Raw genomic sequence first — 26,238 nt, 5'->3', positions numbered from 1 at the left:
TTCCTGATAAGACTATACCCGGAGTCCTGCGCGTGTGGAAACATTGTACATTTTTTGCCAAATAATCCCAAAGACTCTACCAGTAAAGTCAATTTAAAGACTTATTAGTGATTTAGTTGCCAACTCATTCCTTTCACAGCAGTCTCCCTAGTTAAGGAAAAGTCATTCAGTCCTTGAATTTAATGAATTTTACTTACTAACATTTTCTCAGCATATTCTCAAAAATTGTTCATTCTGAAAATCTCTGCTAAGTTTTCCATTTAATAAAAAAATTTTTTTAAGTCATAATGGATTTAAGTAAACTATAGAAACTGAAAGTATTTAATGTCAAAACTCTTACGTTTTTGAAAGTTCATTTAAATACTTAAGAACTTAAACATGAGGGAACTACATTGTGCCGCAGTGGTACAGTCATCCTCAGGAGCTGGATGGGAATTCAGGTACTACTGATCTGTCTCCATGGTGATGTATTTTCTCACCATGTATAGGTGTTCTGGTCTTGAGGGAAATTACTTCTCAGTAAGTCTTCTTGAGGAAGAAAGGAAAAATGAAAGTTATCCATTATGGCCCATGATGTCAAAGTTAAGGTAAACCTCTAATTAGAAAATAAGTATGTCTGAATTTTATAGGCATGTAGGTTCGTATATGTCCCTGTTAGTCATATTACATGGAAAGGAAACCGTGCATCAGGACCTTATTTCACATATGTGCCACGGTGCCTTTCTTTATGTAGTAAATTCCCTAATAGCTGACATTCTGCCATCCACTATGTTAACAGGTTCTTTCTACTGTGATGATTAATACTTATAATGAGTACCCTGAGGACCTACAAAATCCTCTTGCATTGTCAAAGATTAAATTATATTTAGGATACCTTTTATGTCACATATTTATTGTCTTCTAATTGTTTGAAAATCGAGGATCTGTGCTATTTTTTCCCCTCTTGGCTAAATGTCTCATGTCCTGATGATTTCAGGCAAGAAACCCTAGGATGCTTTCTTTGCTGCTCTTCTTTAAAAACCAGTGGCTGGAATTAAGAAATGTGTTGGGGGAGGAAAAAGAGAGGGGCCTGAAGTGACCGCCACCACCTTTGCTTCAAATGTGGAGTATTGAAAAGTCATCCTGCTTTCTTGCACTTGCTGCAGGTAATACGGGAGGGCCTGAGGACAGCAGGGGAAAAGGTACCATAAAGTTGTCACCTTAGCTCACCTAGAGATGGAATGTGCCTTTATACACCCACCTTTCCTCTATCCTTGTTCCGGCTTCCTTAGGTCAGGTCATTATCAGGTCTCATCTCTACTGTCCCATTAACCATGTAATTGGGGCATCTACCTCAGTTTTTTAAAATCCTCCCCCGAGGATATGTTTATTGATTTTAAAGAGAGAAACATCAATTGGTTACTTCCTGTGTGCCCCCTGACCAGGGATCGAACCTGCAACCTTTTGGTGTATGGAATGACATTCTAACCAGCCGAGCCACTGGCCAGGGTTCTACATCAATTTTGAACTTCAATCCATAGAATCACTGGTACAGCAGTATTTGTCTACAAAGCACTTAGGAATTACAGTTCTATCACCTTGTATTATGACTTTGTCTCCATGTCCTACATTCAGCAGATAATCATGTGCAGTAATTAAAGAGTAGCTGCTATTTATTGAGCACTTACTTTGTGTCAGGCTAAGTGCTCAATTTGGAAAGATTGTATTTTGATGTATATTCACATTCCACCTCTGCTACATAGTTGCTAAGTGGCCTTGATGGAGTTACTTAGCCTCTCTGAGCCACAGTGTCTTGTTCTCTGTAGAGGGTGAGCCACAGTGTCTTGTTCTCTGTAGAGGGTGTACTAGTTTGCTGGGGCTGCTGTTGCAAAGTAGCACAAGGGGTGGCTGAAAGAGCAGGATTTATTTCCTCACAGTGCTGGAGACTGGAAGTTCAAGATCGAGGTGTCAGCAGTTTCCTCCGAGGCCGCGCTTTTTGCCTTGTAGATGGCAGCCCTCTCCCTGACCCCACACGGTTGTCCTCTGCCTGTATCTCTGTCCTGATCTCTCTTTTTACAAGGACACCAGTCATGTTGGATTAGGGCCCACCCTAATGACCTCATTTTAACTTAATCTCCTCTTTAAAGATCCTGTCTCCAAATATGGTCACATCCTGAGGTCCTGGGAGCTAAGACAGAGATGAATTTTTCCGGACACACTTCAGCCGCCCTTAATAGCCGTGAAGACGGTATGTGTTCAAGTATGATTGTGAGGATTAAATGAAATAATATATGCAAAGACCTGGCACGAGCATAGTGTGTACTCAGTGTTAACCTTCTCCTTGCTGGAGCTGAGATAGAATCGCATTTTCTTTATATTCCATTCTAGTATAAATAGTGGGCATGGGCGGAATTATATTCTGAGTAACTAGGTGGTGTTTTTCCATGATTCTCTCCATCACTGTCCTCCATTCATGCAGCTGGATGAGTGGTTTACTTCAAGGCCGCTTGTGGCCCCCCTGGGGCATTTCCCCTGCTTCTGCTCCCCGCCCGCCCGCACCGCCCTGTCCCCTTTGGAGCCGAGGGGGCCCCCTCTTTCCTTCCAGTTGGTAGGAATGTCGGCGCCCTCTCTGGAGGACAGCCCTGGACTCTGACTCCCTCTCTCCCTGGATTCTTTCAGTCTTTCCACCTGGCAGCGGTGTCTCTGTCCGGTGACACCTTCCAAATGTCAGGGTCTGTGTTTTTTTTAGGCCTACTCTGTCCCCATCCCATTTCTGCGCACAGCAGACAGGAGGTTCGGAGCAGGGTGGGATAGCTGAGTGAGGAATCAAGAGTGAAAGAAAAGTGAGCAGAGGCTTGGAATGACTTCTCGTTCTGGTTCAGCCCCAGACCACGTGGCCTGTGCCTCACGATGAGTGAGCTGTAGTGGCTCTGAGAATGTTCTCTGGGCAGATAATGTTCAGCAACAAGGCAATGGCTGGCGCTGCTCATCCAGAGAATTCCGAATAAACACAGAGTTTAAAAAGTTAGGGTGTAAAGGTTCGCGAAATCATTTCACTTGTTTACTTCCGGGAGAAAATACGTGTTTTGGGGACTACTGTGTAAAAAGCTCCCACAGGCGTTGGCATGTCTCTGAGGAGCTTCCCTCGGTGTTCTCTCATGTGAAGGGTTGTAAATGCAGCTTCCCGACTGGGCCTCGGTTTCCTGAAAGCTATTCTTGGCGTGGTGGACGCGTGCAGCTGTCCTCTATCTCTTCAGAGTGCAGTTTGAGTCACTGGGTGGGGGGACCTGATTAGAATTCCAAAAGCAGTACATGCTGGCAGTGAGGTGGAACTTCCGGAATTTACTAGGAGAGATTTTTGACAGAACTCCTACATTCTGGAGTCAAGTGGTAAAAAGAACATTTGATGAACGACATATCTGAATATATGTCTTTTGCGTTTGACTATAGTCTTCTCTTTTGGTCGGTGGAAATTGTTTGAAGTACGTTGTCAAGACAGCCCTCTTTGGAAATAATTAAAACAGCATTTCCCTTCCAAAAGCATGCTTACTTATTGTGGGTGTGTATGACCTGACTTTCCTGAACGGTCATGTGTATGTCTAAGACATTATCGTGTTTTTTCTGCTAAGCAGCTTACGAAGCTTTGGAGTAATTCCACCCAAGTTTGAATGTTGCTGTGGCCCGTATACTGCTGGGAAGAGGGGTTAGATTTATGGAGCGGAAAGTGGCTTTGGGGCTGGCTAACATAAACACCCCTTGGAACGCTCCCCAGGATAATAAAGGGGGTGGTGCAGGGCTCCGTGTTTTAAAATTCCAGCTGCCCAGTGACAGCTTGGGAAGCAGCATTAGGTTTCAAAGTTTGTATTAGAAATCAACTCAAATCCATATGTGGGCTTGAATGTTACATTCCTGAGCGATGACATATGCTGACCCTGTCATGTTTTCGAGTGTGTGGTTTCCAGGGTTGCTGTGACGTCGTAAGTACAGCCTTAAACATCCCTGTGGGGTACTCAAAGGAGGGGGCGCTTGGCTCCCAACCTCTGGTCTGCAGAGTGTGAGTCCACACAGTAAGAACCCGGGCTGCTCTGGAACGGAGGCCCCCTTTGGAGTGGCTGGAAGCCCCTTTACAGGGCCATTTCTTAGTCATGCAGTTCTGCGTCAGCTGTGGAGCATGGCCCGAGATGCATCCTGAAGCCGTTTGTGCAGTGGCAGGCGTCGCTAGGAGCACAGACTCGGAGCCCGACTGCCAGGGTGGTTCGCACCCGGTCCCGCCACTCCAGCCGTGTGACTGCGGGGGGCGCCTCCCCCGGTGCCCCCGCTCCTCAGCTGTGAAACGGGCCCGGGAACCCTCTCAGGGTTGGTGGGGGAATGGAGTGTGTGGATGTGCGGGAGGCACTCAGGACAGCGTCTGGCACACCCAGCCCCGGATAAGGACGGAGTGTCGTCGTCATCTCAGTACATATGCACTTCCCATATTTGACCCTGGTCAGACCAGGTTGATGTCAGGTTACCTTTGTTCGCCATGTCTGAGTCATTTTGTTACTGGAAAGGGGACCAGGCCTGGAGCGAGCCTGCCTCAGGCCAGCCGGGAGTGTGTGGGGTTCTTGACTGTGTGCAGGAAAGATTTCACAGTACGAGTCCAGGCGATTTTGAGAGAGGACATTTATTACGTGGAGAGCAGTGAAACAAGGAAGGGCTTAGGATAGAAGAAGCAGTAGGGGAGAGCCTGGGGGTGCTGCTTGGGCTCACTGAGAAGTCAGAGAAAAGGGGCCTTGGGGACAGGTTCAGGGGGTTAGCCTGGTATGAGCTGCTGCTGCCCACTGCTCCCCTGGTTGCAAGTCTCATGGGGACCCTTAGGGCGTCGCGGACGCAGGCCGGAGAGGCAAGGGAAAGGTGTGGGCGCGCTCCCTGCAGGGAGAGTTTGTGCATTGGGTCCTTCATCTGGAGGGTTTTAGAGGCTGGGAGTTTAGGGGAGGGCTTGAGGCAGGGATCTCAACAGAGTAGTCACCAGCTTTTCTAGGTGCACCCTTTCAGGGTCCTGGTCTCTGCTGATTGGCCCTGCCGGGGCTGGGGTGGGGAGGCCACCCTGGGGGCGAGGCCTGGTACCAGTTTTCCCTGTAGCTAGGCACCCCCCCTCCTCAGATATCTGGCTGTAAGTTGCTTAGCCAGTTTTTTCAGCTCTGTGCCTCAGTTTCTCCATTCCACTTGCCAGGGAATTTTGCTAGCTTCTTTCTTAACCTGCCTCCATGGGTCCTGGGTTGTCCGGTTGAGATCTAAGATCCCCAGGCTATCTAAGTATTAACCCTCATTCTCAGTGGAATCTTCACGGCAGAATTTGTTTCTGCCCGTATCTGATGTTGTTTGACAGGTTTGGTTTGTGTATAAAGAGTGTGTATCTGGAGAGTATGACCTGGGCTTGTGTCTGTAGGGTTTAAGAGTGATTCTGAGATAAAATTTTAAAAAATCTCTCCTTTACATTTTCTCCATTCTATAACATGATTTTTTTTTTCCCTTAAGTTTTAATGCTCAGTTAGCTTCTTCATGTCCTGTGGCTTCATTGTGTAGGACGGTGGCCACGGGGAGTCAGAGAGAGCTTGCTGCTTGTGCGTTGAGCAACAGTGCATAACACTAGTGCTCTTACGCAGCCACTGTGTGTGTTTTATTTTTTTCCTCTTGGGCTTGCCTGGGGAGGCAGAGATAAAAGGAATGTTTTGGAATTTACCAAGTCCCAGCAGGACTCTGAGCTGACGTATATATGGCTTTTGCTCTATAGCTACTTCATGCTACTCCTTCACCATCGCTCACTGCTCCTTCATGATGGGACGGGGCCAAGTTTTGCTACCTCCAAATATGTCTTTGGAGATACTGATTTTAAGCCGATTATTAAGAAACAAAGGACTCAGAAAGGACCTTTGACCTGTCCCCCTTTCCTGCTTAAAGGAATTTAAAGGGAAATCACCTTAGCATCCAAGTGTAAACTAAACGTGGTAGACTAGGAGAAATCTGTCAACCTGCTTCCCTAGCCTCCCCTCTGTGCCTGTTGTTTCGGGATTGGCCCAGCAAGAATTTGTTACCACGTGTTCGCTCTTTCTCCAGCTACCTGTGAATTGTCCATTTTCCTCTGAAATCCCAGACCTTGGCCCCCACCCCCTTCGCTTTTATTCAGAATGGCAGATGACCCTCAACTGCCCACTGCCCTTGGGACTCATATTCTTTTGGGACCCCCAGGCATCCATCTGTAATACATCTTGGACATTTTCTCCTGTTATTCTCTCTCCTGTAAACTTGATTATTGGCCCAGCCAGAGGAACTTAGAATGGTAGGAAGGAAATTATTTTTTGTGCTCCCACAACAGCCCTTAACTGCTCTTCATGCCCTCACTAGTGGAATCCAGGCGTAAAGCTTACGTGCCTCCTCCTGGCCGGTCCCGAGCCCGGAGGAAGGAAAGCAGCTTTAAGGGAGGGGAGGTCCCTGACATTTGCCACTTGACCATCTCCGGCTGGTGGTGGTGGCCTCTCTGCCAGGACCGAGCTGTGCACAGGCAGGCGGTTCCTGGAGGAAAGCAGCGCCTGCTGTTTCCGGGGTGGCCTCAGGGCCAGGAATGGTTGTGACCCTTTCTCGGAGCTGCGTCAAGGGTTGCAGTCTCACCCTGCCTCCCGTGTGTGCTGAATCGGCGTATCGTACCACGGCCTGGTCAGGTGGAGAAGGGTGGTTTCTCAGCACCCTGGGCTTCTCTCTCTCTAGTTCACCTGGAAGACAGAGTAGGAATAGGGGAGATCACAGGCTTTGCGGTGAGGCAGGCCTGGGTTTGCCTTCTGGCTTGGGTGCTCACTCTGTTACAAGAACTAAGTAACTCCCACTGAGCCTTGGTTTCCACCTCTGGAGCATGGGCCTTCTAGTTCCTCCTGCTTAGGGTTATCACAGCGTGAAACGTGCCGCTGCAGCACGCCTGGATAGTGGCCAGTGAGGACGCTGATCTTGCTAACGTTGTCAGAGGGCTCACTGTGTGCCCGGTATTGTCCTGCGATGTACCGTGTACGAAGGTACTTGATCCTCAGTATAACATCATTTTATACGCTAGGAAATGGAGGCACAGGAAGCTGGAGTATGTTGAGCATGTGGGCACCGAAGCTCAGACCTGGATCCAGGCACTCAAACGTGTGCTTCTGCAGTTAACCAAGTAGTAGAATTCTCTCTTGATCATTTTTAAGACTTTTGATACTATAAAATAGAGCTACTTCTAAATTCTGAGTCTCTGTGTCACAGCTCTCGGACTGATGCCTCTCCCTGCTGCAGACCTGCCAGAGCGGAACAGCGACAGCCTGCGGAGGAGAACGCTGTCCTTGAGCAGGTGCCACGGAAACGGCTTCATGGCTGCTCTGGCTCAGTGGGGAGCGTGTTTCTCCCTTGAGACCACCTCTGGTGCCTCCACAGACAGCGAGCGGGCTAAGAGGCTGAGAGGCATGGTTTTAGTACCTTTGATAAATGTGTGAAAGGGAAGGTCTCCAGACCCTTTTGGTTTTTTATTTTCTATTTTTTCTTAAACCAAAGTCACCCGGGGGCTCTGCTGCCGCTGTGGGGGGCAGTTTGGATACGAAGTGGCTGCCTCTGGCCCGGGTGGGCGCCAGGAGCTCTGCCCTGGGACTTCCCGCAGGGCACAGCCAGCCCTCTTCCCGGTAGTGAGGCTCCGATGACAGAATGTGGCTCATTCTGAGCCTGCTCAGAGTTTTGGGGACTTTTGCCTGGACATGGTAAACGCTCCAGGGTAGGTCCCCTGCTGGGGGAGAGCTTGCTTTCTCCCCCTCAGGCTGTGGCCACGGTCAGTTTTCTTCTTTTAGACTTAAGTGCATATTAATGGTAAACTGTTTTAAGATGGACGTGCCAGATTTGAGTTTCAATCTTACATGTCTCTGTCTGTTTACCATGAGGAAATTGGGGTTTCTAGCTTTGCCAGTTGAATGAAGGTCCGTGTGGCTGGATACAATCGTCTGGCTAGGGTGTGCCTTTCATACTTGGCCCCGAGTTGAACCCGAGGCTTGGAGATGTGGCTTTCCTGTCAGGCAAACCTATGAATCACACTAATGGCCTCGAAGGGTGATTCACGTGCTTGTTGTTTCCAGCTGTGTCTTCACTCTACCTCCGGCAGGGACATTTTGATTCTCAAAATAGTTATATGAGTGTGGAGTAATTCGCGTGTATACTGCTTTTTATTACTTTGAGTAACACACATGAAGTTATGCAGGGCAGGGCGAAAGTAGGTTTACCGTTGAGAGTACACAAAACACAGTTTATTCTTGTATTATTAATTATTGTATTATTTTCTACATGAACAACCATAAGCCTACTTTTGCCGCACTGTGTGCATTGGGGCCCTTATTGCACCATAAATGTTGTGTTTTAAATAGTCTGTTATCATCTTCTAAACGAGATTCTGTTTCCTATAGGTGGGGAGGTATCTAGAGAAATGGAAGCTCTACAACTAGAAATGGAGTTTGCAGGTTTATCTAGTGTGTGGTTATAGATTTCACCATAATCTATGCACAGCACTGCATTAGATAACGAGAGGCCGAAATAAGTCCTGCTTCCTGTCTTTAAACGGCATGCAACTTAGGGGATAAGTGGGGTGGAATCCGCATAGTTTTGTAACACAGAAGATCCTGTTAGAAATGCCTGTTACTATTCGCACTGCAAGGAGCAGAAGAATTTGAAATAGGTGGATCCATATTTCCATATTTCATATCCTCTGAGCTTGGCTTAGATGTATCTGTTTTTTGTGAATTTTTTAAACTTTGAGGGAGAGTTGGGTGTAGTCTGTCACATGACAGGAAATGGTCATTTTTGTTTCTCCCACCACCTGGTATAGTGTAACTGGAATTATGGAGAAACGGAGAAAGTTAGATATGCGTTGCGTGCACAGTGTGCTGCAACTCTAAGCTCGGCACTAACATACTGTGACCTGCCATGACCTGGGCGGCTCTCTCAGCCATGCCGGGGACAGAACTGCCAGCCAGGGGCTCACAGCAGTAAAGTGATGGTCACACAGTCAGCTCCCTGGAGTCTCTTGTTCCTGGGCCTGGGATAGCCCGCTCCCCCATGACAGCCGGGTTAAAACCCTAGTGCAGATAAGCGACGGTGGTGGTCCGTATGCGCTCGCTCTCCCCGACTCTCCCAGGGACACTGCTGACTGAGATGCCGTTTTCCTGCCTCGGTGTAGCCTCAGAATCATTCTTAACACATGGTTCCTGGCTGTCACAACTCTTTGCTTCAGGTTGGCACCTTTTATGAAATCTGTAACCCCTGTCCTAGAGGTCTGAGGCCTTGTCACCTTCTTTGCTCTTGTCCTACCAACGGGGTTGAGGGCGTGGTACAGAGACGAAGTCCTGCTGCCGTTCCGAACATGACAGGAACGCATCAGAATGAAAGAACGGCTCGGTCGGTCAGTGCGGGGAAGGTGGGTAGGATTTAGAGAGACGGGGGCAGGAAGCTGGCCTGGGAACAGAGGGGCAGCTGAAGGAGGTACCGCCTATGACCTGGGGATGGGGACGTGGGGTTGGGTGGATTTGAAGGTTTCTGTGGAGAGTGGCTTTCAATTTCAGTGTGTCAGTCACCCGCTCGGCCCCGGTGCTAGAGTTTCTGTCCTAGAAGGTGTGTGGTAGGACGCCAGCATTTGCATGTCTGCAAGCTCCCCAGTGACAGTGATGCTGCTGGTCCAGGGCTGCACTTGAAACCGGCCATCAGGGACTGTGTGAGATGCTGAGGGGGTGACAGGGGCAACCGTGCTACCCAGCTCCCGCGACCCGCCGTGGTCTAGAGTCCCAGCCTCAGGAGCTGGCGCTTTCTTTGGGCAGCGAGAAGCCATGGAAGAAATTGACCAGGGTAATAGTATTGGTGTCTCCTTTCAGCTGATTGGGTAGCAGAGGGGAAAGTGGCCAGAGGCGACGCAGTAAGCTAAAGGGCAGTTTGGTGTCCAGTATCTGTGTTATTTCCCAGGAGCGAACTTTGGAGAAACATCTGGAAGCGAAGGAAGACGGAGAACACAGAGGCGACCCAGCATTTCCCTCGGCCTGGGAGCCCGGGGAGAGGCGCTCACGCTGACTTCAGGGGAAATCCGGGGCTGTTTGGGGGGGAACCTCTCAAGTTATTTTTAAGCCGAATTTCAGTTGTTTATCTTCTCCTCCAAGGAGATTATTGTCTATCCTGTTTTCAAAGTGAAGGGTCTACACAATTTTCTGTGCCTTCTGATTGTTTTTGTCTTTAATGTCTAAGCTTTTCGTGAGTCTAAACATGCAATCACTTGTCTCCCAGAATAATTTCCTCTTATTCTGAGGTTTAAAAGGGAAGAATATTGTTTAAAAATATCTCAGCCCTTTCACTGTAATTATCTCTAGACTTTTACACTTTTATAGTCTTGCCTAAGTACAACTGAAATAGCGTTGCTAAAAACATAAGTGACTTACAGCAGTATAACTCAAATTATAGTGGGTTGCAGTATCTCTTTTTAATTTTTCTGTAAGTTGTCAGTCTCTAATCATTTGATCATTACAGACACCCGCACATTGGTTTATATTTCAGTTTTCCCTCAGTTTTCAAAGTAATACATGCTCATTGCAGAAAATTTGGAACATGAAAGTGTAACAGAAAGAATCAGCTGTGAGCTGCCGTAAGTCATGCCTTTAACATTTTTATTCACCCTGCTCCATCTTCCCATGGCTGCGTGGCTATGGAGGAACGGTGTCGGGCCCCCATGACAGAGGCTCGCTGTGCCAGCGGGTGGACCTAGGTGGCGGATTTTCTTTCTCGTACCTCTCTTCTGTTCCAGTATTTGGCTACAGCCGATATTTTGCATGAGCTGCATTACTGGGAGTGACAGTAGCTCTGCGCCCCCCCCCCCCCGCCGGCCCCCACCCCACAATGTCAACACTGATAAGAAAGCAGTCTGGCAGACAGGGCTGGAAGTGCAGAGGGCAGCGATTCTAGCTTCGGTGAGACGCTGTGCGCATCTCCACCTCATCGGGTCTGCGCTCCGGGGACTGGAGGGCCTTGGGAAGGAGGAGGCTGGGAGAGAGGCTGCATGACTTCTGTCAGAGCAGGAACCCCGCAGCTCTGTTGTGGGGTTCCCCTCGCCTGACCCAGGGAGAGGGACTCCAGAAGGGGAAGTTTCTTGCCTATCACACAGAGAGAAGGAAATGTGTGAGGTCAGAGGCAGGTCAGCCCGCTTCATCCTGTGGGTGGTCCCGGCCTGGCAGCCGCCCTGGGGTGGGACAATGCAGAAGGCAGGTGGGGCAGGTGGTGACAGAACTGATGGCACAGCTGGGTGAGCACATGCCCAGAGGGTGTGGCTACAGCGGCATCCTGTGGGGGGTTTAGTGACAGTGGGGAGGGCTCAGGAAAAAAGTAGCACCTGGAGCCTGGAGGGACAGAGGCCCCGGAACAGCCTGATGACTGTGGGGTGAGGTGAAGCCCCTTTCCCTACACCTGTCATCCCTGGGAACTCCCGAGAAAGAGAGAAACAACATTTGGTGATAGGAGCCATTGGTCCTGCAGATTTAGGGAATAACTTAGTGACGGTACTTAGGATCCAGAAACTATCGGGCGTAGGTGTGGTGACCACTTATTCTATTGACCAAACTGGGGCACTGTTAATATGTACAGTGTGTCTCACCTGGCGAGCCAGGATGTGGCATCACCCTAGATATTGGGGATATTCAGTTTCCATATACACATTGAAAAACACTGAAGAACTGCTCTGATGTCTTAGACACCTCCTTCCCAAGGCCCTAAACTGTTTTCATACTTTGAATTTTTTTGTTCTGCCTTAAAAAAAACCAACAGGATAATAATCCTTATTATATTAGGACTACTTGGCTATACTAAATATTTTACCAAGAATATTGTAAATGGCTAACTGTTTCACCTCATAAATGTATCCTACTTTTATTAATTGCATAACTGTGACCAAATAAGATTCCTTTCCAGCTCTTTGCTACTACGAATAACAAAATAAACAAAACTTCGTGTATGCCTTAGTATTTCCAAAGAAGTCCCATTCTTAGAAATAGAGTAACTGGGTCAGCTTATATCCATTTTGATACGTATTGCCAAATTCTAGGCATTTATTTTAAGTCTGAGTTTTCTGAATTGAAAAAATGACCCTGATGAGTTGCTTTGATTTGGAAATACAGTGAAATAAATGATTTTTTAATGAAGGCACCAAAGAGTTTTTCCCACTTAGTAGACTTTGGACTACAAAGAAGGTAATATAAGGAAGGAACAACTCAAATACAGAAAACATTTTTATTGCTAATGCAGCACGTTTCATATTGCCTTAGAGTGAGTGTCTTGTAGAGACGATTATACTCAATTTAGCTCTGATGGGTGTGGGTATGGAAATATTTGACTATGACAGTCCTTATGTTTTTGTTGATAGTTTGTACAATAGGGGCAAAAGAGCAAGTATTGGGGCACGTTTAGCTAGGTATAGCTTTCATGGAAACCATGATTTTTTTAATGTCAGAGGTGACATTTGTATAACATTATTGAGCGCTAGTGGCATTTTTCACATGGCACGTGCATTTTATCATCACTGTGAAACTAGCACACTTTCAGGAGTGGGTTCCTCCAGCGTGAGTCAGCTTCTCAGCTGACCAGTCAGCTACTACGTTGTGGAAATGGTGGTCAGCACAAAAGCAAAAAAAAAAGTCATCTTACTCAGCAAGAACTAAAGCTGAGACACTGACTTTGAGGGAATGGTGTGTGTAGATCACTGGGTCAAATGAAGTGAAGGAAGGTGCTTTGTAAAGCCCGTGTGGTAATTGGCTCAGCCGTTGCTAGCGTCTGAAGGCAGCATGCCAGCCCTACATCTGAGGTGCTGATTACTGGCTCTGTTATAACTTGCTCGGAGGGGTCAGACCAGTTTGCAAACAGGAGAGAAGAAACTTCTGGAAAGTTCATGTGAAAAGACTCCCTGGTTAGTTTGAAAACATTCCTGAGTCGTTTCCAGCTCAGCTGGTCTGTGAAGATCCTAAAGACCCAGGAAGGATTTCCTTATATTTTATATGGTTGACCACAGCGACTCCAAAATGATGAAGCATGTGGATGATTAGTTTGTAACAGTCAGGAAAATGCTATTGCGAGTCTGACACTCAGATAATACGTAACACTTAAGCTAAATGGAAAGAACGACTTTGTTGACTTGTTTAGCTCTTAGAGGCTTCCTGCTTAAGACTTAAGATGAGAGGTTATGCCTTTGGAAGCATCTCTAAATCTAAAAATAAAATCACGGGACTGGAGTTCTGCTTTTTTATATTTCCCAGTGTTCCCTTTTTTTTCTGCTGTGTCTATAATTCAGTGCTCCATTTTGCGCCTTTCTTTTCTGTGGCTCTAATCTAACATTTATTGACACAGCTTCCCTGTTGGTTTTGAAGGGTGGCGTGACAGCATTAGGCCTACATAGCAGCTGTACTGCGCTCTGCATGTCAATAACACGTAACTTTAGAACATGAGTCTTGTGAATAGAATGTTCTCGATATCTTAAGCCCCTCCTTGAATTCCTCGGACATCCCTGGAATGGAGGTATGTGCATGGTGTCCAGGACAGGAATGACATGAAGTTTATGCCTTCAGAAGAGAGTCATCTGGGCAGCCCTCCACCCTGCTGCAGTGTTGCCCCGTCGGAGCTCTTTACTCTTCAGATGGATACCAAGTATGCTGAAGATGTGTCCTAGGAGGGCACAAATTTGATTTCTGCTCTCATCATTAGCCATGTCTGTGGCTAGGTGGTGTGGATTTTCAGCAGTCTTCTCATGTAAGGAAGGTTGTACTCTGAGATTTTAATATTATACTACGTATAAAAATTACTATAAAGGTTTGGTTCATAGATGACTCTTAAATGACGCCCATTTTCTTAATCCGCTAGGTATGCAAACCACTCCCTGTTTTCATGATTTAGCACTGAGTGTCCTTTTTTACCTCCCCAAGAAAGTAGTGAAAAAACTGAACCTATGGGTTTCTTTTACAAGATACATTTGTTTCTGATTTTAGGAAAATCGAGGTTGGTGGGTTCATATTTATGGACAAGAATTTTTCTGAGAAGGGTCATTTAAAAGGGGTTGCTTTCTGTCCTGGCTGCTGTGGCTCAGTGGATCAAGTGCCAGCCTGTAAACTAAAAGGCCACCGGCTCGACTCCTGATCAGGCACATGCCTGGGTTGTGGGCCAGATCCCCGGCCGGGGGCGTCAGAGAGGCAACCAAGGGATGTATCTCTTGCACGTTGATGTTTCTCTCCCCTTCTTTCTCCCTGCCTCTAAAAATAAATAAGTAAAAGCTGTTGCTTTCCTAATTTCCCATGTGCAAGGTTGCTTTTTATTTTTTTGTTTTTTGTTTTTTGTTAAAGATAAGGCAGAGGGTGACCTTAGGCTAAGGAGCTGTGCAAGTTCTAGAAGGAGTCCCAAAGCTGGTCGGTCAGTGAGTGGAACCGCTCTTATTTGAAGGCAGCTGGAGGGCCCATAAGGCTCTTATGCAGCGGTCAAATGACTGACTTGCAGTAATGTTACTACGAAAAGCAGACCAAGCAGTGTCTTCAAAGGTATTTGTTTGGTGAGGTTGGCAATACCGGCACTCGGGCTGCGTGACCCCGGAGTGGCTGCCCCGCGAGCATGGGAGGCGTGGAGCCTGCTGAGGGGCCCTTCAGGGGCAGCGTGGTTCCTGCCCACGGCAGGGAAAAGTAGTGCCTCAAAATGCACAGGACGGGTTTTCTTCCTTCTCCTCATTAATTCATTCCCTTAACCTAGGTACTGTCCCATCTGTAGGAGCAAAAAGCAGGAAGATTCCATGAAACATTTTGATTTGCGGTGCGATAGGGAAAAAGTTGTAATATCACCCAGGATGCCTGAGGATAAAGTGGTAACTTAAATAATGGGTAAATAAAAACGGGCAGATACGATGCATGTCGCGTATACTGGATGATACAAATTACTTCTCATGTTTGAATTGCTTTATTCATCAGTAATTTCTATCTTGAATGCAGAAGACCTGCGAAAGTTATCTGGGGGTGTGGATGGAGGAGGAATGGATACTGAAATGAATATTTAGTCCATAGGACCTTACTTTCCACTTTTCTAAAGCCACTGTAGTCTTTTTGCTGTCTCTGCTCTAGTGACAACTGTCCTCACCAAGGTCACACCCCTGATGGCCTTGGACTCAGTGTAGCGGATGCTTTTTTACTTCTTATCTTCACCCCTTGGCAGCCTTTGCTGTATCGCCAGTCACTCCTGTGTTCTTTACGCACTCCCTTCCCTGCTCTGGAGGGGCGTGGAATGCACAGTCCCTGTGCCGAGGAATGGTAGCCTCTTGTTAACTAGTCTTATTTCCCCCCCCCCCCCCCCGCCCCGGCAAAATAACTGGGGAGACCAGGGTTGTAACACAGCTAAGGTGCGGTGGGCCGTTAGACGACAGAAGGGAAGCTGGAAGCTCAGGTGTCATTTCTGGGTGGAAGTCGTAGTAGAATTGTTTTCCTTGGCTAAGAGGCATTTCAGATGCACTTGGCAAGGTGGAGGCTCGATGTTTGAATGAGTCAAGGCAGGGTGTAAAGCAACAGATTGGATGAGGAGAGAGTATGTTCCCTTTAGGAAACAGCACGACCAAACCCATTGCAGAGGGGAAGATGGAGGTGGCGAAGGGAAAAACGAATCGCTCTCTCGATGAGAGAGGAGGGATGAAAGGGGGCGAGGCGGGAGGAGAGCAGGTGTATGCTCTTGCCAGGCTGTGGAGGGCTGGGCATAACACCAAGGAATTTGGGGGTGTGCTGTCAGGCAGTGGGCGGACAGGAAGGATTCTGAGCAGGAGAGGTGGCTGGAATTGGGAAGACTGATTCTGTAGCAGTGGGTTGAATGGGATCAGAAGGAGAAAATCCTCATTTCGGTCTCTCCTCTGGACTCCTCTCAGCTGTTTTGTCCCCAGGGGGGCCGAGTCCTAGCCACTGCCTCATGCTGGGCTGTCTTGGTTATCACGAGTGACTCCCCTGTTGCCCTTTAGCTCCTTCACCTGGGTCACCATGACCAGTGACCATTGAATTCCTGTCACCTGGTAAGCACAGCATAGTGAGTCATAGGAGTTGTAACTCAGGTCTTCCGATAACACACACGCTGATATGGTAACCTTAGGAGAAGTCACCCTGCCCATGGGGCACGCGGCAGCGTTGCGGTTGGCGTTCCTGCACAGCCCCAGGTCCCTGAGGGTGGGGGCAGCTGTGACGGAGAAAGTGGGCGGGGAGGGCCCTGAGGTGGGCGCCAGGGGTAGGATTAGCATTCAGGGGCTTCGGGCGAAATCAGGGCTAATTGTTTTACAACGCCAGTAGTTCCCAGATATTTCCCGGATATTAAAAACAGAAAAAATTCCCAAGAATTGACGTTAGAGTTTATCCGCTTTGCTCCCCAGGCCTCCTTTCCCCACATCCACAGATCAAACACACCTCTAGTACTGCATGGTGACACCAGCAAAGCCGTCACTTCTTTAACGTGTAAGCGCTTCAGAGGTCAAGTGAAAGGATGAAGGAGGAACTCTGACAACCTCTCTTTGTCCAGACCCCGGAGGGCTGGGGGCAAGGACCTAGGGAGACTGAGGAGCGCCCTGCGCTGGGAGGGGCGGTTCCTCCCTGCCGGCTGGACCAGCCAACGCCCTTCCTGGACACACGTGTCGGAATGTTCTGTGCGAATGACTTGAGCGGTGGGTAATAAACCTTTGGCGTGGTATCAGTATTTGATATCAGTGCTAGATCTTTCTTGTTGATGAAAATGAAAAAAATAGTGTCCTTGTGAGATATTCATCGAGGACTACGATTTATAAGTGTTTTGGTAGATTCCCTTGACATCAGGAAAGCAAGATATTTTCGTGGGCTTGAGAAAATATTCATGCTTCGTTGTTATTTATAAGCTATAAAACAACATCTGGAAAGTTACTCAAATGGAGCAGAACTGGTTAGAACATCCATTTATATTTATTAAATAACCATGCCTATGACGTCGATGTCGTAAATCCACGCAGCCCTCGCGGCCGCTCATGGCATTTGCACTGAACTGGAGACATCAGTGTGAACTGCCAAGGTGGTGCCTGCCTTTTCGGACAGCGGCCTTCCCTCGTAGCAGCTCCAGCTTTCCCTGGAAGTGAGCCCTGGGAAAAGAGGCTCTTTTTATAAGCACTCTCTTATTTTCTTTCAACTTTGTGAAAGTCAGGTTAACTGCAGTGTTAACCCCAGCCTGGTAGAGTGATCCAGGGAGCAGTGTTTTATCAGGGTATGTATTTGTGTACATGGGCGGAAGACCCCTTGGGTCAGGCCTCCATGTACTTTAAGGGGGAGGTTTAGATGTTCCTAATTAGTACATTACCTAATTCTGAAGCTGAAGAGACCAGGCTCACTGGGACCGGTCTCACGTCTTTGGTAAGGTTGTCACCTGAGTAGAGGAGAGCTGGCTTGCCCAGTGTCCTACAGCTAGGTGGTATCGGAACTCGGACCCTTTTCTGTTTTCACTTTCTCTGGAGGCTTTCTTCAGCCTCTAAAGTTCTCTGTGAGACAGTGATGAGGTCATTTAAAATCAGAACGTTCCTGGTGGTCCGGGAGGAAGGATTCAAATGATACAATGCGGGGGGCGGGGTGTCTCCTCAGCTCTTCCTGACGGGTTTCTGAGGGCTCCCATCAGGTACTCGACTGAGGGGCTTAAACAACAGACATTGTTTCTCACAGTTCTGGAAGCTGAGAAGATCAACATCAACTTGCCAGCAGATTTGTTGCTGGTCCTTTCCCCTTCTAAGGACACTAATCCCTTGATGGGGGCCCCACCCTCATGACTTCATCTAAGCTTGAGCACCTCCCAAAGGGCCCTTCTCCAAATACCCATCACATTGGGGCTTAAGGCTGCAACATTTGTATTTTAGGGTGATACACACATTTGGTCCATGATGCCTAATGATACTGTGTTTTTAAATAGGCTATCTGGCAGAAAGTGTCTTTTCAATTTAATGGAAGAGCCAGCATGTCAGTAGTTATTATTCATGCTCACAAATACTCGGAGATGTGCTTAAGTGTATTTGAAAATATTCAGAGATGTGGTTAAGTATATTTGAAAATACTCAGAGATGGCTAGGTTAATAATTTGACTTTTTTTTACACGCTTGTCCATTTTCTTCAGTAAATATTTGAGCACATTTTATAAGTGAGGCCCTGTGCTGGGTTATAGGCCAAAATGATAATGCGATAGAGCCATTTGTCTTGAGCTATTCAGTAGCCAATATTGAAGATCCATACAGTGTTCTTCCAGTCTTCTTTCAAATACATTTTAGCAAGTTGCATGCTTGTCTTCTTTTTTAAAATAAGAAATGTTCTGAACATAATATATAGATAATATAACGAACACCTAAGTATTCACATTTGGCTTTATTAGATTTTTATAGTTTTTGAAGGAAACATGTCAAAATATTTTTTAAAATATGAGAAATAAACCTTGCTGGGATTGACCCCTGTTGTCCCCTCTGTCCTATGTGTCTCCCTTCCTAGAAGTGACCATTTTGCTCAATTTGGGGTATATCATTGCCATGCCTGTTTTATACTTATGTATGTATGAGTTTATGAGCAATATAAAGTATATCATTTTTGAAACGTCATAAAAAAGATAGCAAATAATGTGTATTTTGTACCTTGAAAGAAAGAAACAGCCACATTATATATATATTCCTCTTGATACATAGCTCTAGCTCTTTTTTTTTAAACTAACGTATGTAGCATTCCATTGTATGATTATTCTACATTATATTAATATATTCTCCTGTTGTAAGGTGTTTTTCGAATGCTCTCAAATTCCCATTGTTGTAAACACTGCTGTGGACGTTCTTGTACATGTCTCCTGACATGTGCCTGAGAGTCTCTGGGGGGACGTACGTGAGAGGAATGGCAGGTGGCAGGATGCATCTTCTAGCCTGAGAGTATCTCCAGCTTTGCCAGCGAGTGCCGCAGCGCACCGCCCAGCAGCCCGTTTGCATCCGGCCCTCCCCCCAACTGCATCGGTGACCTGGTTAATCTGCCTCTCCTCCAATACTTGGTGTGAACAAAATGTTGAGTTTTTGCCCATTGGTGGGCTATGAAGTAATACCTTATGATTTCTAGCTTTAATGCTGCATTTCTCTGACTGCATCTGCTTCTTGGCTTCTTGGAGGCCTTTCAGGCTGTTGCTTCTTTGAATTGCGTGTTCCTAACATTCCCGCACTGCTTTACTGGTGGCGGTGGTGGGACTTGGGTGCAGAGAAGTGGATTGATCGTAATCTTGATTCATGACATATTGTCATCAATGGATTTTGCATGGCCCTCTATTCATATTTTTAATATGATGAATACCTGCAAACCCACCAACATCGGAAACATGACCGACAACTCCCGTCTGCCTGTGCTTCTCCCCGCTGCAGCCCCGTGCCTCCCCCCCCCACACACACTGCCCTGAGCTTTATCTTTCCTCGTCCCCTAGTTCTGTACAGCCGTCTTCCTTCTGGGCCTCGCTTTTCTCATTCTCCATTATTAGTATGATTTAGCCACGTTGTCGCATTGGCTTTGGTCCATTCATTGTCATTGTCATATAACATTCTCAGGGAGTGGCGTTACTTCTCTGTCATTTCACGTTTGAACAGGCATTTGGGTTATTTCCAGTCGTCTGTTGTTACGAACTATTATTACACTATTATGAGCATTCACATATGTGAATCTGGCAGGCCACCATCCTGATGGTCCCTTGAATACTGTCTAGCACGAGGGATGCTGGATTAGGCATTTTGATGTTTAAATTTGTTAGCTAATGCCACCTTTTTCTCTCGAAGTTGTATACCATTTATATTCCCACATGCAGTGGGTCAGGTTGCTCCAGAGCCTCTGCTCGATGTGTAGTTCTTTTTGCGTGCATAGCTCTTGTCAGTGAACATTCTTTGGTTTGGTGGACTTGGGTAGTAAGGTTTGGTTTCCTTGTAACAAGGCAGCTGGTGTGGAGGGGGTGGAGGAGGAACACATAAGCCTACCCTGCTAATAGTTGGAGGCCGTTCGTGTTTGTGAAGAGAACTTGACATTTGCTGGATGGCCAAGTGGACTTAGGTCAGTTTGTGAACCTTCTTTTCATGTGTATTTGATGATTATTTTTATATCTGTAATCAGTTTAAATTTACTGGTTTTATAGTGTTTCTCAAAGGTTTGTGATCTAAAGTTTATAGTGGATCTAACCTCTGCTCTTTCGTGGTGTCTGTTCTGTTTGGTTCTTATTGGATTTCTTCCTTGTGTATCTTTCAGCTTTGGGTCGTGAGCTCTTAATTCACTTGAGCTTTATCTCTAGGAATCCAGGGAACCTGGGTTAAAGGTGTATTAAAATATAGAGGAGGGGTTTTAATTTACAAATTACTTAGCAATGTTGAGTGAAATTTAACACACATCCTTTTAAACGCACAGCTATAAAAAATGGTACGGAAAAATCTCCAGAATTTGGCAAAGATCAAAAGACATCATTCCAGAGCAGTACACGCGAGCTGAACTTTCAGAAGGGTCAGAAGCACGGTGCTTGGAGGCTTAACAGCAGTGCAGGGGGAGAGAATGGAGCCCTGAGCGAGGAGTTGGGTCTGGGATCTCCTCCCTGTCTAGTAGCCAGGACCCTCCAAGGGCTGCACCCTCACAGAGGGAGTGGACCAGGAGAAGCCTGCCCACCAGCGCAGAAATTCAAAGAGGTTTATCCACCTTAGCCTGGGCTCTGCGTAGGGGACCAGAGTACTCCAATCTTGTCCTAAAATTTGAAAGCACAGAGGTTCTCTCTTTTCAGGGTTCAAATGTATACCACCCCAAATTTCCAGTGTAAAAACCAATCCAGAGCTAGTGACCCCCCACTCTGTGGAGGTGCCTCATGGAAATTGATTGGATGCTGTTTCCATGTCTCCCCCACGTAGCAATAAACCTGGAAACAGGGGAGCCTGGTCCTGTGCTCCTTTGTGCACCAGTGTAGTTTTACAATGAAGGGATAAGTCAACAAGTTAGAAACACACAGGCCTTTCTAGCAGAGCATAAAGTTCTCCCACACACATGTTGACATGTAAAGTTGAGGAAGGATATTCTTTTGCAGCCCAAGTTTTCTGCAAATCGTTCTTCCATTCTTAGCATATCCTACAGACCACAGAATCAGCAGACAGGAATTGAGCATCTTTGCTTTTGTCTGGTTGCGAAGGATACAAAGACAGACCTGTGCTCTGCCCCTAGGGGGCTGTAAGTATAGGGGAGTGATACGTTTGGACGTAAATCTTTAATACAGTGCAAAGTGCAAAATCAGTGACATAGTAAATTTTCAAAGCAGCTTTGGGATTGCAGGGGTTGTATGTGCTTCATTTCACCTGAAGAATTGTTCGTTCAGTGAATATTTAATGGAGCTTCTCATGTGGTTAGCGCTGGGAGGATTTTAAGAGTTTCTAATATTTATTATGTGTTCACCCATGTATTAGGCAGCCAAAATTTTATATACAATTAATCTCTGCAACATAGTTTTAATTCTCGCAACATCCCTATGAAGAAGATGCTATAATTATCTTCGTTTAAAAACTTTTTATTGAAATTTACCATAGAGATAGAAGTATACTTTCATACACGTACAGTCGGATGGACTTGCATGAGTCGCATACCCCTGTGTAACCAGCACCCAAAGCAAGAACAGACCAGATGTCGCAGATGCTCCAGAAGTCTCCCTTACGTACCCACCCCCTGCCCTGACTTCCAGCAGCAAGTTTTTCCCCGATTCTGTTCCTGGTTCCTCTCGTTGTGTCCATCTGCCCTTGTGTGTATGTCCTGACTCCCCTGGTTGCTTCTTGTTGGCGGAGCTTCTGACGGATCGCCCTTTCCCATGGCGTAGGACTTGTGTGGTGTTGCCAGTGGGGCTCTCCTTTCGCCTGGGGTAGGAAGGAGCCCGCATGGGCTGTCTGCTGTTGTTGGGATGGGGGTGGGAAGTAGTGGGTCTGAATGACTCCCTTCTCTGGGTGGTGGGAACGCACCACGCTCTTTGCTGTGCTGTTCCTTCGGTCCCGCAAGCCCAGATGGGTTCATTGTCTCCTTAGCACTTTTCAGGGTTCTTCTTTGGTTGTCTCTCTGGCTATTTCCAGGGTTTATGAAACTTAGCAGGGAGGAGCAGAAAGAAGGGAGTCTATGCTTTCTGGGTCCTACTCATTCATTCTTAAATGTTGGATTTAAAGAAGCAATTAAAATGAAAATGTAGCATTTTTTTTTCTGTTTAGCAGATCATATACTGAGCTGTCTTACTGAGTGGTAAGGAAAATTGAGACCAGTCATGTTAAGTGACTGGTCCAGGAGTCTCATTGCTAGTTAATGAGGAGAACTAGGCTTCTGGTGAAGAATCCAGTACTATTTGTTCCATTGTAGCAAACTAAGTCAGAGAGTTCTCTAGAAAAGAAGCAAGTCCTTACAGTGCTGTAATACTCTGGGTTTTAGAGCATGAGCACACTGAAAAACTTGTACCCCAAATGGAAAAGTTTGTCAGAATATAAGAAGAAAAGACTCCAGTGCTTATAATTCAGAATTATATAGACTGAGATTGAATGCCACTGTTTGTATACTTCTCCCCATTTTAACACTAATCATTTTTTATAAAGTCTAAAGTAATATACCTCCTGTTTTTACTCTGAAACTTTTGAATGGCCTTATAAGATGTTCTTCCATTCATACTGTTTCAAAGAGAGTAAAGAACGTAATTAAGATTGGTAGCACCACCCAAACAAATTAATACCATAATGTAGCATTTCACGTGGCCTTTTATCAGATACTCTGGGTGTGCTTCACAGACCTTAGGTATTTCTCGCAGTATTCTGCGAGAATACTGCGCCCGGTGTTGCACACCTCTGCCCCAGTTCCAGAGTTAGAGAAATGGAGAAACCCAGAAGGTAACTTTGTAGTTGTTTGTAGTCTCTTTCTTTCTTTCTTTCTTTTTTTTTTGAGGCCTCCAGGGCTTTATAGAAACTAGAGTCAGAACTGACCTGATGCCAAAACTCTTTGGAGACCTGAGATGGGGAGCATTTCTTCCCCTGAGGCTCGGCTGGAAGGAGGTACAATAAACAGGATGAAACACGGGCTCGTTTAATGTCATCTGGGTGATAATGACCGGTGGGGCCGAAGGGTCTCCACCGGCTCCCTTCTCTCTTTGTGCACTGGCTCCTCCGTTTCTGCCTTGCCTTTTTCTTCCTCCTACCTGACACGGAGACTCGCTGTGACAGGTAAAGCCTCTGAACTCCCCCGAAGGAAGGGAATTGAAGCCTGCTGGGCTTCGGAGAACTTTCCCCAGCACTCAGGATAGGGCTCTTAGCAGAGGCAATCCATGTGCTAAAAGCAGTTGTTTAGAATTTGGACTAAAGTTTCATAGAAAGTCCCGTATAGTATGATGGCTAAGTGCTCTAATCTTCTTTTTTACTTCATAATGTAGTAGAGATAGGATGCTAAAGGTGAGATGGTGGTATTATTGCTAATAACGCGTCGGGTGTTGATTGGCTTAAATCGAAGAATGCTAGCATGGGACAGGGCCTTTGGGACCACCAGTCCGCTGTCCCGCCCTCAGTAGGGTGTCTCTACAGTGCAGGTAGCGGCGAGGCCTCATCGTTACCTGCAGTGAGGCAGCCCATTGTACTTTAGTTGGTGAGTTGTGCTTTCCCTAAGCAGGGATGTCCAACCTTTGGGAGTCTCTGAGCCACCCTGGAAGAAGAAGAGTTGTCTTGGGTCACACATTAAATACATTGTGACACGTAATTAAAAAAAAAAATCTCATAATGTTTTAAGTAGATTTACGATTTTGCGTTGGGCCGCATTCATAGCCACCCTGAGCCGTATGCGGCCTGCAGACTGCAGGCCGGACGCCCCTGCTAACCCAAATCTGTTCCCTGTAGCTTCTCCCTGTGGTGTTGGCTTTTGGATGAGTCTCTAGGACCATGAAAGGTGAATCTAAAAACTGTTCTAATTAATGTCCCTCAAAATTCAGAATCAGGTGTGATGACTCCACCTGTCCGGGACTGCTTCTTAACTGATGGGATTTTTCAGACTCCCTGTCATCCTGATGCGTTTTTTCCTGGATGTTTGGTTTTGCCAGTATCGCTTGAAAATGTGGTCCAAACTAAACACAGTGCCCCAAGAGTTTTCTTATCCCTGCTGGAGTGTCATGTCTTAAAAAAGACCCTGAAACACAAAAGTTCAACAACACACTTGTAAACATAACCATTTTATATGCTTTATATGCCTCCATGTATTGAAAGGGGCGTTCCTGAACTTGAATCTTCACTTGCACTTTTTGTGTCGGCTTCCTCATTTGTGGAGGAGCCACAACTGTCTTGCAGAGCTTTTGCCTGCGTTACAGACCATGTGTGTTAGGGATCCAGACACAGAAGGTGATTCTCTGGCCACCTGGATATAAGGAGTGGGAAGTTTTAAGTCACTCTACTGTGTTGCCATTTTTGTGTTATCTCTATACCCAACCCAACCCGTTTCTCCTTTTTATGACAGTCTCTAAGAGCCCAGGCTCTGTGGCTTGGGGCCCCTCCCTTGTTCTGTCTGTATATGTGGATATAATATGTAAAAGCAGGGTATCTGTAAATTCCATTCATCTCTTTCTCTTCATTTTTAACAAAGCTGATTCTTATAAAACAAAAGCAAAAGAATAATCTAGAAGTTAGAATTACTTAATTTACTCATATTGCTTATAGGATGGATGACAAATCTGTTAAACCTTATGCTGATAAGGACCTAGAGGGTATTACGCTAAGTGAAATAAGTCAGAGAAAGACAAATACCATATGATTTTACTTGGATGTGGAATCTAGAAAACAAAATAAGCAAATAAACAAAATAGAAACAGAGTCATAGACACAGAGAACAGATGGATGGTTTCCAGAGGGGAGCGGGGCTAGAGGATGGGGCGAAAAAGTTGAACAGATTTAGAAGTATGGAGTATTGGAAAGTAGTCACAGGGACGTGGGGTGCAGCAGAGGGATTGTAGTCAATAAATATTATACTAACTATGTATGGTGCCAGGTGGGAATCTGGGGGAACCACTTTGTAGAGCCTGATCATCATTATCTAACCACGGTACTGTACCCCTGAAACTAATACAGAACAATACTGAATGTAAACTGTAATTGCAAAGAAAAATGCTGGTGTGACAATGTATTGATTTGTATGCCCACTGAGTCACAAATGCGACTTGGAGTAGCCGTGGCCTGGAGCAGCATTTTGCAAAGGGGGGCCTGTGCACCAGTGCTGGGCTGCAGGCTGTTGGTTATGGGGCGGTAAGGCGTTTGCTTTCCTTCCGCCCCCACCACTTACGCGGTGGAGATGTAATATCTTGCTGTGAACCGGCGTCAGCCAAACTAAACAGTGTGCTTGGTGATTTGGTTAGTTTACATTTTGTCCAGATTCCTTGTCTCTCAGGGACCTTGCGACAAACAATTCAGGGTCTGGCAATTTAAGTGGCACTGGCCATGTGTACGACCAAATGTTCCTGCCACCCAGTTCTTAGCAGTGGGGCTCTCAGCTTTCCAAGCCTCTAGTAGATTGGAAACTGGGTAAGGAGATGCTACACACAAATTTTCTATGTCAACAAGTGCCAGTTAGTGTGGGAGCAAGTAACTGTGGAATAGTTTAGGGATGAAAAGATCATGAGTTGGGAATCAGACCTGGGTTTAATTCTGGTTTTACTGTCTGACCCATTAAGTATCTGCCTCCACCCCCTACCCCCCGCCCCTTGCCATCTATAAGATGGAGATAGAATGAGTATCTGTGCTGTAGGATACTTATAAGGATTTGGGTAATATTTATATAAAATACTGATCATAGCACTAGATGCTTATTGTTGTTGGGAAGAATTTTCAAATGTTTAAGTTTTGAAAAAGGAAAATAAGTGGGGTAATTGTTGGTTATATTAGGTAATAAAAAGAGTGACGTTAGACCTGGATTCAAAACGTGGCACAGAAAGACCAAGGAACAGAATCATGCGGAGATGCCAGAATTAAGTTTGTTTGTTTTTAAATCAAATTTAGGACAGTTAGAAGAAGTTTAACCAGGATATTTGCAGACTGTTTAGGAATGCAAAAGAGTAGGTGCCCTTCAAGTGTGCAAGCCAAGAGAAGAACCCTCTTCAAAATAAAGGAAAAAATTTAACTGCCTAAAATTATGCAGAATTCAAAATCATAAACCGAAATAGAGGCCACAAAAG

General features: G+C 46.2%; 1 protein-coding gene across 3 annotated transcripts in view; it reads left to right on the top strand.

The window, feature by feature from the left end:
- The window catches only part of ARHGAP10 (Rho GTPase activating protein 10), a 241,326-nt gene that overhangs the window by 24,283 nt on the left and 190,805 nt on the right, over positions 1-26,238 (top strand). Inside the window, exon 1 of one of the 3 annotated variants that reach the window (XM_054562721.1) lies at positions 20,046-20,099. The exons of the other annotated variants lie outside the window; for them this stretch is intronic. The gene's annotated coding sequence lies outside the window, so the exon portion shown is untranslated. Of the gene's footprint in view, positions 1-20,045; positions 20,100-26,238 lie in introns of those variants that run through there. 3 annotated transcript variants of the gene reach the window in all.

Source organism: Pteronotus mesoamericanus, unplaced genomic scaffold, assembly GCF_021234165.1.
Source record: "Pteronotus mesoamericanus isolate MK-2021 breed Mesoamerican mustached bat unplaced genomic scaffold, CSHL_Meso_final contig_163, whole genome shotgun sequence".
NCBI classification, from domain to species: Eukaryota; Metazoa; Chordata; class Mammalia; order Chiroptera; family Mormoopidae; genus Pteronotus; species Pteronotus mesoamericanus.
This window is presented reverse-complemented; position numbering and strand designations above follow the sequence as displayed.